Below are 13,128 nucleotides of genomic sequence, written 5' to 3'. Positions count from 1 at the left end.
GGAATTTTTTAATATGGAATTTTTTTAAATTATGCTACGTATTCTACACATTATTTTGTCATTGTTAAAGTTCAGTAGATTCCATTATTCCAATAATTACGAATTTTTCGATGTTTCATTTAGCGGCCATTGATGATACAGCGCATCCGATTTCTTATGGCCAGAAATACGTCATTCAAAAGGAGCGCGGATGTGATGTGTAATACGCGTATTATATCCAAAATAGATTATGTTTATTTTGGAAATAATACGCGTATTATTCGTATATCGCTGTATTTTGTTCAGTTCATTAAACGCCTCTTTTGATGGCCAATGCTTGCTCAAAAATTATCAAGTGCTAAGAGGTGGCAAAGAATCGACAAAAATTCAATATATTTTGCTAAAATGTATATTTCATATAATAACTAGCGTTGCCGAAAAACTTTGTCTTGCCTTTAAAATTTGCCACCGAACAATATTTTTAAGCATATTGAGTTATTGCAAAATTACAACGTTATATATTTGCCGAATCACCGAGTTCGTAAAACTTAAATAAATGTTTTTATATTTGAAATCAACGATACATCCCGATCATAAATATTTTGAAGATTTTAAACATTTCCCTATATAATCAGGACATCCTGATCATAAATATTTTGAAGGTTTTAGAATTTCCCCATATAATACAGTCAAATTGTCAGGACTGCGGATTGTGGAACTTTGTGTTTAGTTAAAAATTGTCCATTATCGGCATTGCCCGGTTGACGTTCATTAATCCGAATTGGCTCCTCTTGGCGTTGGATGTTTAACAATTCTATGTAAGAATAAAAACTAAAATATTTTTAATGGGGAATATATTCGCACTTACCTTTCGTATATTAATATGGAGTTATTTATTTTTTCGGAAGTTCTAATTGAGATTTATAACATTTTTGACATAAAATTCGAGCACAGTTTGGGTTTCATTTACAGTATTTTATATATATACATATATATTTTGCGATTCAATTTTCTGTATTATCTGTTTACTTTGTACAAATGTATTAGTTATGTAGTCGTATCACTTATTTATTATTATTTTTTATAATATATTCATTTTATTAATTTAACAATTATGTATTATTGCACATTTATTGAATATTCTTCTTATCCGATCTTATTCAAAATTGGTTGTAGCCGTTAAAAAACTCTCCGATTTATTGCCATCGACCAACTTCCGCCAATGTATAAATTCAACTAAACGGATGCCCACTTAACCGGAAATGCCAGAGACTGCCACTTGTAGAATGTCGCAGGAATCGGGCTTTTACATTTGCGTGTGTAGGCCGTCAGCAACAAGTGACAGTGACGATGCACGAATCAAATACGAACATGAAAACGAACGACCGACCGACGCGATTAACGGCCGGCAAATCGACGTGTGTAGATTGTCTGATGTGTGCGGAGCAACAAGTACGACGATGTCCTCTTACGAGTGTCAACACCGAGTTGTTTTTGGTTTGGTATAACTGTTGCTTTAGCTTCACTGGCTTACGCAGCACGCGTCCAAGAGCGGCAAAGTGGGTTGGTCCCAAACAACCCACATTAATGCTGGCGAGGGCTTTTCACCGAACATTGCGCATGCCGCAATTTACCAAATAATAAAAAACACACACACTAAACGCAATATTGAGTGAGAATGTGTATTTGTGAGTGATTCCTTTCGGTGGTTATTGTTATCCGTACAACAACAGCAACAACAAAACATGAATTGAGTGATGGTAAAATTATTCTTATCTTGTCAAGAAGCACCCACATGCTGGCCACCCTGATGACAATGACGATGAATTGGGTGACGATAGAGTATTTGTGGTGGATGTGGTAGTTATGGCATAGTTGTTGGTTGACAAATGCGAAATATCAACAAAACAATGAAATCAAAAAAAAAAAATAAATAAATAAATAAAAAACAATACGTTGAAGATAACTAAGATGCATTTTTGTTCGATTATGCTCTTTATTTATGAACATATATGTATACGATCTATTTTTAATATGTACATGCATGTGTACATATATTCGACACACTTGTTTTATATTTGCATAATAGGGTAGCAGTTAAATTTAATGTTATAAAAAAATTAGATCTGTTTATTCTATTCTTAAAATATATCAAACAAACACATACAGAAACGGATTGAAGGTTCCATATGGGGGTTTTGAATCCAAATAGATACACTGGATCTATGTAAAAACTTTGTTAGACCAATGGGCGGTATGAAATAAGTCCCCCTGAAATAAGTCCCCAATTTTTTACACACAAAACAAAAACAAATATATTTGCGGACCTATTTCATTTTTTGGGGACTTACTTCATTTTAAAATTTGGGGAGTTATTTCATTATGAAACAACTCCCCAAAAATTTAAAATGAAATAAGTCCCTAATGGGAATTTGGGGACTTATTTCATTTTTCTAAAATTACAAAATAATGAGAAACTAGCAAAAAATGTTTTTATAAACATGACTGAGATTTTTTTGATTAAAAAGTATATTGACCACAATCATCCGAACGAAGAACAATTCTATATAGAATTGAAATCTTTAAATCAAATTAGGAGTAATTGTGATGTAATTAGTAGTTTCTTGAGAGGAAATAGAACTGCTATTAGAAATATGGTTTACCCGACAACGAAAACATTAGGTTGTTGGTAAATATACATTTTTTAATAAATTAAATGTATTAAATTAATATGAGTTCGAATGAAAATTGTTTAGTTGTGAAATAGGAAGATAGTTTGGAATCAAACTAAAAATTCGCGCGAATTTTTTGTTTTATCCCCAAATGGGTTCTAATTTCACAACTAAACAATTTTCATTCGAACACTTAATACTTTTATAGATTTAATAAATCTATAATGATATTAAGTATTTGAAAGCAAATTGAGTAGTAGTGAAAATATGTAGTTATTTTGGACTCAAACAAAAATTTTATTTCTCCATGTATTACAGTATACATAAAAATACATCTTTTGGTTTCACATTTTTCAGGAAGAGCTTAAAGAAAAACAAGACTTTTTTGGACTTAATAAGGTCAATCAAGAGTGCTTCGAGTCTATATCACAAAATGTTAGCTTTAACATTAAAATTGATTTTACGCTGATAAAATGTATAATGTTTATGCCATTAATAAAATATTTCGATTTTTCGGTTTTTGGATGCAGAAAGTAGATATATTTAAAAATCGATTGTTTATATGAACAATAAATACAAAATCTCATTTCCAAATCTCATCATCCAGAAATAAAATTCGAACTACCTCTTCAGTAGAGGCAGAGGGGCAACAATTTAGAAAAAATTTCACTTTTTTCTTAAAGATAAAATAAAAAATATATCACATAAAAAACAATTTATTTGGGGATTGATTTCATTTTCCGAATTATGGACTTATTTCATTATGAAATAAGTCCCCGTTTTTAGGGACTTATTTCATTTTATTTTGGGGAGTTGCTTCATTTCGGTGGGGAGTTATTTCATATTGCTTTTTAGGGATTTATTTCACAATGAAATAAAGCCCCAAATTTGGGGACTTATTTCATTTTCTGTTTGGGGACTTATTTCATACCGCCGACCAATGTAGTGTAAAAACACTACAGAAGGTTCAGAACATGGGGCATGGGTATATATGGAGCAATGCCCTCAATTCCAAGTAGAGCCTTGTGTCAGAACGAAACGTCATGAAAAACTTGTTACCGGAAATCCTCTCTGGGCATTTTTCTTATTCAGATGGCTTTCGCCTTGCAGGAAAAACCGGCTTGAGACTCTTCATAGAAAAAACGGGGTCTAAAGTTTTACTACGGAGGTTCGAGCTATAAGTAACAATATCCTTGACTAGTTTGTACATCCAACAGTGGTGATTTATTACACCTCTTTTTCAATCCAACCAAAAATATAGCAATTTTCTCTCCGTTTGTTTAACGCAGGAAACCGTTAGATATAACATTGTAGTACACTCTTTGCAAACACAGAAAATGTGTATTATGGCAATAAAATTGAATTGATGAAATGTTTTCAAAATAAGATACAAATTCCGAATCTATACATTTTTATAGCAAAAGTGCACAGTTGGCACGAAAACGTTTATTTTGAATAAATTCGTACTAATTTTACCGCATGTACCCAAGTACTTTTTACCGGATTATTGTGTTCACTTAGTACACTTAGAGGGACCCCCTTCTCGGTGTCAAAAAATTTTTTGATTTAGTTCGAATGTCCTCTAATTAAAGAATGTCCCTACAAAATTTCAAGTGAAAATATCAAGAACTCTTGTGAAAACTCTAATTATTGTGTCAGCATCAAGAGGTGGCAAGAGTGATTCTCAAACTTTAAACGCATTTTTCTCGAAAATGGGTGTTTACGAATAGCGGGCACGATAACTCAAAAACTAATAATCCAATCGGTTTCAAATTTGTGCATGTTTCTCTAGGAGTGTGTAGCTATCGTATGAACTAACATAAAGCCAATCGGTGAAGATCTTCCTTATTTTTTTTAACTTAGTTTGCGGTCAAAAATTAATTTTTTTTGTGAAGAAGACTGTTCCAATTCAATTAAATTAAATATTTATTCTCAGAAAGCTCATAGAAATCTTTTTTACATATAAATTCAAGTTTTATATACGCAGCCTATAGGCAGAAATGTCTGTCTGGCTGACAAATGCATGTCTTGCTGGACATTGCGCACGATAACTTTCGAAAGGTGCTACAGATGTAATCCATACTTTGCACATCGTAATATTACTTTCTGGTCTCTCTATTTTTGTGCCGCCGACATTGAATGCAAATTTTGCCATTTTTAACACAAAATACAAAGCCCATTTCGCCCGTTATAAATGTACGGATCTTCGACAAAACAGCCATATTTGTTCTTTGGCCAAATACCTTCCTCCGTGTAAAATTTCGTGATGTTCGAGTCACAATTATGACTTCTAGAGCGACGATAAAAACCGAGAAAAATAAATCTTTTGATCCCCAAAATATTTACCGATCATTACCAAAAACAATAGGCGTTGTCCTTTGGTCCATAGCTGTAGCCTTTACTTTGTTTACAAATTATGATAGACGGATGGACACACATGCCTAGATCGACTCAACTAGTCGAGATATTGTTCGATAGGTATACCAAAAATGTCTATAATAACCTTTGAACATGGCTGTGAATGGTTTAAAATTGTGTATTGACAACTTTTTTGATCTGTTATCATTACAGTTACTGGTGCTGCTACTTTATAAAATTTAAAATAATTCTTCCATCTAAAAATAAATGAAAAACCCTGTCCAGACTGGATTTGGATGAGTATTTGTTCGAACACTTAAATATTTCACTCATCATTCGAAAAACCACAGGTTTCCGTTGTATTTGTAGTACAATACATAACTGTAATCTAATCCATTATCTGCTTATATGTGTTTTATATTTCGATAACATAACCTTTGATTTTTTGAAAATACATTTTCACAACTGTTACCCTGAGTTTGCTATAGAATGAGTATATGAGTTCATTTGTTAATTAAATATGTTTGTGTGATTTCAGAGACGATTACTAATAATTAATCAGAAGATGAATCGAAGTTGGCTTTACAATTCCTAAAAATTAATACACACAGTTTACTGTAATTACAAAAATACATTGAGATGGCGGCGTAAATCGAAATTACAAGAGATTCTAAGTAAGCCTTAGACATATTCATGTAAGGTATTAAGTACCTGTGTAAACCAGAGCCAGTATTCTTGTTTTATGAAAATTTGAAATGGAAACTTTTTTCTTAATACATTTTTAAAGAACAAGAACAAGGACCCACAGCCAGATACAGCCGATCAGCAACCGATTACAACAAACAGCTGTTGCAGAACAATGTCAAAAATATTTTGAAAAAGAAAACAGACAGACTCATAATTTGTTTAACCCCAATTAATGTATATGATATTCAAAAATGTATTGCCGAACAATGTCTTTAAAATTCCGAATTTTTTTATTTAAATTTCTGTTGTTCATATTTTTCGTTTCAAATAACAGAAACTACAGTTGGAATAATTTTTAGGTTAATTTTTTCTTGCTCTACAATACAACAGTAATACCTAAAAACAAATTTGTCTCTATTGAATATTTCCATATCAGTGGGGATATTTGCTTTAGCTGGAACGAGCATGCAATGCCAACAGGAACAGGCATCTGAGGAAGAAGCTTAACATGACATCATTTGCAAATTGAGTTCTGCAACAAGTTGTCGATAATAATGATCGGTTTAATATGTTATAGAAGTCCAAACACTTCATCGTGAAGGGCTAAACAGGCACTCGATTCGACAACCAGCAAACAATGATTCTACAATCAAATCAAATACTTAAAGCCGCAGCTTGCAGATGATTTCCTTTTCCTCCTTCCTCGAATAGTTGAGTTTTCCAAGCGAACCCACGGCAAACCCAAATGCTAACTTTCCTCGCAAGGACACAACAATTTGTGTTGGAGTGGTTGAGAAAACTTGGAAAGCAGCAAATCCTTCTGCTTAACCGACAAATATTTACATAACGGCCTTTGCCAAGTATTGCAACCGACGAAAGAAGCTATCAGCAATTGTCATCGGCACGACGAAGCAGTTGTGGGTGAAAGCCATACACGGGTTCGTAATGGTGTGGCTGGTGGTTTTTTGCTAAAAAGTGCCAACCCAATCGTAAATGCTGCATATTACTTTTTGTGGCATTTGTTTCGAATTTCATTGTGTTGTATTTCCTGTGTTATCGAGGAACTTGTTGTGGCAGGAACAAAACATTTTATAATTTCATATCGCAGATGCCACCACACACTTGCCCCACATGTACCCACATTATTTTACTGCACTTGATAAGGACATCGAATGAAATCGACAGCCCAGCTCTGTTCCGGACGAAACCCAAGCTACGTAAGATGCCAATGTTGGAAGTGCTTTTATTGACACAATGTCCATGCCAAGAAAACACACTTCCCGCAAGTAATAGAATGTTGCGAAACCGAAAACGAGTATCAACAGTCTCGTTTGCACTTAAGATTCGTTGATGCAGTACTGAGCATAAGTATCATTATTGTTGGGCAAGGACATTGGTCAATTGTCAGCCAAATTGATAATTTTTAAAACAAATTACTTGCTAATACTGTATATTGTTGACTTCGAGCCATAGTAACGGAGTTGTCAATTTAACAGGGTATAATTGTAGCCCGCAGTTAAACAAATTTAAAAATCATATCATATGGGGCGTTACACAGTGGGCCATATTCAAATCTAGCGGGGAAAAAGTCCTAAAATTAACAACCACATATATTTGCTCTTATTTAAAGGTTTTGTTTGTGGCTCGTAAAATCGATTTTTGTTTATATTTGTTTTATCGCCAAGTAATATAGGAGAAATGGCTGCAAATAGTTCATATGTTTATTTTATCGGGTAGTTGGGATGTTTGACTTCTTAAAACAAATGAAAAAACACCCAATATTTATACGTATTTTTTCCCATTAATATAGTTTTATATAAGCTCCCACTTGTGTGCACTGCCTCGCCCATCATGCTAACATTTTTATTTTAAAATACATACTCCGAGGAAACGTGCAGCTACATTCATAATTTTTTGTAGTGCGGACTTATACCCACCATTGAATTACCATAAATCCGATGTAGAGTTATATGGGGGCTATATCAAGACGTGGACCTATATAAATTATATCCAGCAGGATAATATCTATACACATGAGCAACATATGTGTTAATTTTCTATACATAATATATTAGTTTTAAAGTTATAAGTAAATAAGATATATCATGAAAAAAATGTTTCATATGTGCTTAATTTACGTTTACTTTTGAAACCACGAAAGGGATAACCTTCTATAAATCAAGGAACGAAAATTATTATAACTTCCACCAAGAGATGGACATTAATTCCTTCCAGAGGAATAGGTAATACGAAACTGCAGACACTCAGGTCGGGCCAGGACATAAATATACCGAAAATGCCTTTACGTGACAGTTGAAAAACTTGTTAGAAATCTGCAAAATACCGAATTGACCAAATTCGTTGATATATGCCTTCCTATATAAATAACTAGCATAGGCCCGCTACGTTGTTAGCGAAACTTTTTATAGTTAAATAAATAAACATTATTTTAGCTACGCAATATACTTTTGGATTAAGTACAAATTTGAAACATTTTTATTATAGGTTTTATATCTTAATATGTTTGTTTTAATCTCAGATCTTACTCCGTATTTCTTTCGTACAGAAACGTTAATGCTTCTATCCTACTAAATCGAGTACAAGTTCTGTAAGTTTACTATTTTCTCGATCGTCCCGATGGACTGATGTAAAAAGTTCTATAATACTGTGTTAACCTTTTTTGTTCCTTCCGGTAATTTAATACTAATGGTAAAATATCTAGTTCGTTTTAGTACTGATAGTAGTACCCTTATAGTACAAATTACAATTTTGCACAGCGCATCATTTTTTATTCAGAGACCTGCCTTTATAGTGAAGATTTCCATTAAAATTGCAGAAATTTAGTATTTCTGGTGCGTTACGTATTACAAAATACTCAATGGTATCGTCGGTATTTTTAGTATATCCTCATAATAATGATCCAGCCCATTATTCATTACATCAAAAGATCGATCCAATGTGGTTGGAAACATCATTGGAAATATCGGTATTGTTATTTTAGAAAATTTGGAACTTTAGCATTTAAAATTGACTACACTTTAGTACTTGTGATGTTCAGCGGCTTATTGCATAGTTTCGCTTATTTGTATTTGAAGTCTCGCCTGTTTTTCACTACACTAGAAATTTTAACCAAAATTCACATAATCATTCGCTGTAGTATAGATTCATGTGGGATTCGAAACTATATTTCATATAACCGTATATATTTCCATTAAACATTTTATTTACCATAGTCAAAGAGTAATACTAAAATTCGGATATCTTTCTCTAACATTTTCTATTTAGTACTTTTTACTAAAAATTAAAAAAAAATACCTTTTTTAATTTGTTTAAACAAAATATACATACAAAATTTCAGGACTCTACCTCTACTCGTTCTGTCGTATAAAATATTTAGTACTTTAAGTACAAATGTCAAACAATATTGCCAAAAGCATTGTTTTTATATCCCCCGTACCGCCGTATACAATGTGTTGTACTTTTTAGTACATTTTAGAAGTTATTAATGCAAAATTTTTATGTATAAATTGTTATTGTCATAGTTCCAGATAATTATTTAATAACAGGTTCCTATCTTCATCCATTCTACCGTATACAATATTTAGTACTTGTATTCGATTCGTATTCTATTTGTTTATAATATACAAAAAATGTTCCCATACTGTGCAATATTTTGTATTAATGATGCCATTTAGTACGAATTTTCAATAAACCAAGCCTGTTAATTATAGTTGGACATTTTTGTACTCTAAATTTACATTTATATTTTTTACCATTCACTATGGTACAATATTTAGTACAATTTTGTGCATATCGGCCTATTTGTAATAGTTAAGCTACATACTAAATTTCAGATCTCAATTTATGACTTTTCCATTATAAGTTAATATTTTGTACTATTTTGGTACAAATTTCAAAAATATATTAATATATAGCATAGTATTTGTAATAATTAAATCTATGTTCCGTGTTTCAGATTTCTATTCCTACCGGTTCCATTATACTACAGTATTTAGTACTAATTTCAAAAAGTTATGCTTAGAGTAAGCTACATACAAAATTACAGATTTCTATTTCTACCAGTTACATTGTATTTACATATTTAGTACTTTTTATCGCAACTTTAGTGCTAAATTCAAAAAAAAAAAATGGCATAGTATTCTATTTGTAATAGTTAAAGCTATATGTGAAATTTCAGAACTTTTTAATATATTCTAGTACTAATTTAAAAAAAAAAATATGTTTGCCCATCATTCTACTTGTAATAGCTTAAGTTACATACCAAATTTCAGATATCTATCCCTACCTGTTTAATCGTAGTATAATATTTAGTACTAATTTGCAAAATTTGTTCACACATTCTGATTTGTTTATAAATGACAAAGCTGCATACCAAATTTTAGAGTTGTAGTTCCAACCGTTCTGGCGTAATACAGTTTTTAGTACTATTTAGTATTTGTTCTAATTTCCAAAAAATATTTTTTGTACATCATTTTATTTTTAATGACTTAAGCTACATACCAAATTTCAGACATCTATCTCTACATTTTCCATCGTAGTATAATATTTAGTACATTTTAGTACCTTTAGTACTAATTTCCATAACTTGTTCACAAATTCTGATTTGCTAATCACAGACAAAGCTGCATACCAAATTTCAGAGTTCTACTTCCAACCGTTCCGGAGTAATACAGTTTTAGTACTTTTTAGTACCTTTTAGTACCAATGTCCAAAAAATATTTTTGCACAGTATTCTCTTTGTAATGGCTTAAGCTCCATACCAAGTTTCAGTTATGAATCTTCACCAATTCCATTCAAATACAATATTTAGTAATTTTTAGTACATCTAAGTACTAAATTCCAAATTTTTTCACAAATTCTAGTCCGCTCGCCATAGACAAAGCTACGTGCCAAATTTCAAAGTTCTACATCTAACCGTTCCCGCGTAATAAAGTTTTTAGTACTTTTTAGTACCTTTTAGTACGAATTTCCAAAAACCCCGCCTTATCACACGCCTACTCACCAAACCCCACCTACATGCCAAATTTCAAGCTTCTAGCTTTAGCCGTTTCGTCTGGGCGTTGATGATCAGTCAGTCACTTATAACGCAACTCTTTTATATATAGCATTTCCACATTAAATGAAACCTTTTACAAATTAAATGAACCCTTTTCCAAATTAAATGAAACCTTTTCCAAATTAAATGAAACCTTTTCCAAATTAAATGAAACCTTTTCCAATTAGAATGAAACCTTTTACAAATAGAATGAAACCTTTTCCAATTAAAATGAAACCTTTTACAAATAGAATGAAACTTTTTCCAAATTAAATGAAACCTTTATTCTCATCCAAGGAAATATAATATTTGCAGTAATTTTAAATCAACATTTGAAAATGAAATCAAAGAATAATAACAAATATAGTTGTATGGCTATGTAATTAACATAAATATTCTTTAATTCGGTGTGATTTTATTTAATATCTTTACTACATAAAACTAAATAAATAGTAATACAAACTGGGGTATTTCTTGACATTTTAATAAATAAATATTTTAGAACAAGTATTGAATACCCGGTCCTAAATGCGAAATACATATTTGATTTAAAAAATTGTTGATGATAAGGTAACTGCTTATCTTAATGAAGGGGTTCCCGACTTGCAGCTTGTGGGATTTTCAAAACCATGTCCATAACGTAGTTAGAACAATCTTGCCGAGTAAGCTGTTGAATACTTCGCTCGATTACATCAACAATGTTATGTTCCATTGAAACGTCACACAGCTCAGCTCTTGCACATAATTTTATTTTTGAAAATGCATTTTCGATTGGATTTAGCATTGGAGAATAAGGCGGTAAGAATTTAAGGTTGCATCTTTTGGATTCGATCAAATTTTTTATGTCATGTCGCTTGTGTATTTGAGCGTTATCCATTATAAAGAACGAATTTTCCAACTCTAAATTGATTTTCTCCAAAAGACTTTCTATAAATAATTTAAATCTGTCTGCATTGACACTGGAATTAGAAACTATTGTGTGATGTACAACTCCCGCGTTGTTTATTGCTGCAATTAGAGTCACATTACGACCTCTGACCGTAGGTAACACAATGTGTGCTCTTGTTCCTTGTCTTGAACGGGCTTGGGTTCTTCGTAGGTGAAGATTAAATCCACACTCATCAATGAATTTTAATTTTTCTCGTTGTTGCGGTATCCATTTTGTAAAGTCTTGAGCATATTTTTGTCTCAAGCCCAATGTTCTGGAGTCATTCGTTCTATTTCAATAGAGGCAATCTTCAACGTTATTTTTAATTTCCGTAATCCATTTTCTATGCAGCTTGTGGAAATATTTATATCATTTTCTCTCAACAGTTTAGTTTTTATGGCTTTGAGGGTAATTCCAGGTTGACTTTCTATATATAACTCGATCAGACTTAAAATTTGGGGTGTCAACAACTTAGTTCTATTTCCTCCACGCTTATTTTCCTTCAATGTTCCAGAATTTTGTTTGTATCTTCTTATTAATGTTTTTGCTGAATTTATTTTTATGCAGGTTAAATTTGCAGCCTCGGAAATTGTTCTCCCCTCTTCATACAATTTAAATAATAACAATTTCATGTCTTTTGTTATTTTGTTATACTGACCCAATTTGTTTCGGGGTCTTGTAGATGTAGCTTCGGTAGGTTCTGGAGCATTTCCACTTGCAATACTTGGCGAGGTTATAGATTCTTCCTCAGGTTCCCAATTATCAGAGCTTCCCGAGCTAAAATCCAGTTCGCTCATAATTATTTAAATTTAATGTGTATCGCTACCTATACAAAACACTACTGATTCAATTAGTAAAACATGCACCAGAAATTCATTTATAACGGTATTTTTTTTTTAATTTTCGTTTTTTTTTTTTTTTTTTTTTTTTTTTTTTAATTTCGTTCATATATTGTTTGTGGATGTTCGAAGAGAAGGTCGAAAAATGTATCTTGATTTCTCTTATAAATTTATTTCAATAATCGCCATCTTAATGATTTGTTAGTGGAGCACAACATTAGCACAAAGAGAATTTTAATAATGTTTAGTTCGAAGAGAAGATCGAAAAATGATCTCTTATAATAGATCATTTATTTTAATCGTTGCTATGCCAAAGTTAAAATATTTTTAAATACAGTGAACTCTCGATAATGTGAACATCCAAAACAGTGAACTCTCGACAATGTGAACTAATAAACGTCGGGGTTTTTCATATTTTCAATTTGTGTTGATTTTTCTTTAATTCGACCAGCTTATTTGCCACTAATTACCTGATTTTTTCAATAATTTAATGTCAGTTTGAGTGCTCACATTTTTGAGAGTTCACTGTTTTGGATGTTCACATTATCGAGAGTTCACTGTATTTAAAAATATTTTAACTTTGGCATAGCAACGATTAAAATAAATGAT

Source organism: Musca vetustissima, unplaced genomic scaffold (genome assembly GCF_032173495.1).
Source record: "Musca vetustissima isolate MV318-11 ecotype Yass unplaced genomic scaffold, APGP_CSIRO_Mvet_v1 utg3283, whole genome shotgun sequence".
Classification (NCBI taxonomy): domain Eukaryota; kingdom Metazoa; phylum Arthropoda; class Insecta; order Diptera; family Muscidae; genus Musca; species Musca vetustissima.
Note: the sequence above shows the minus strand (reverse complement) of the source record.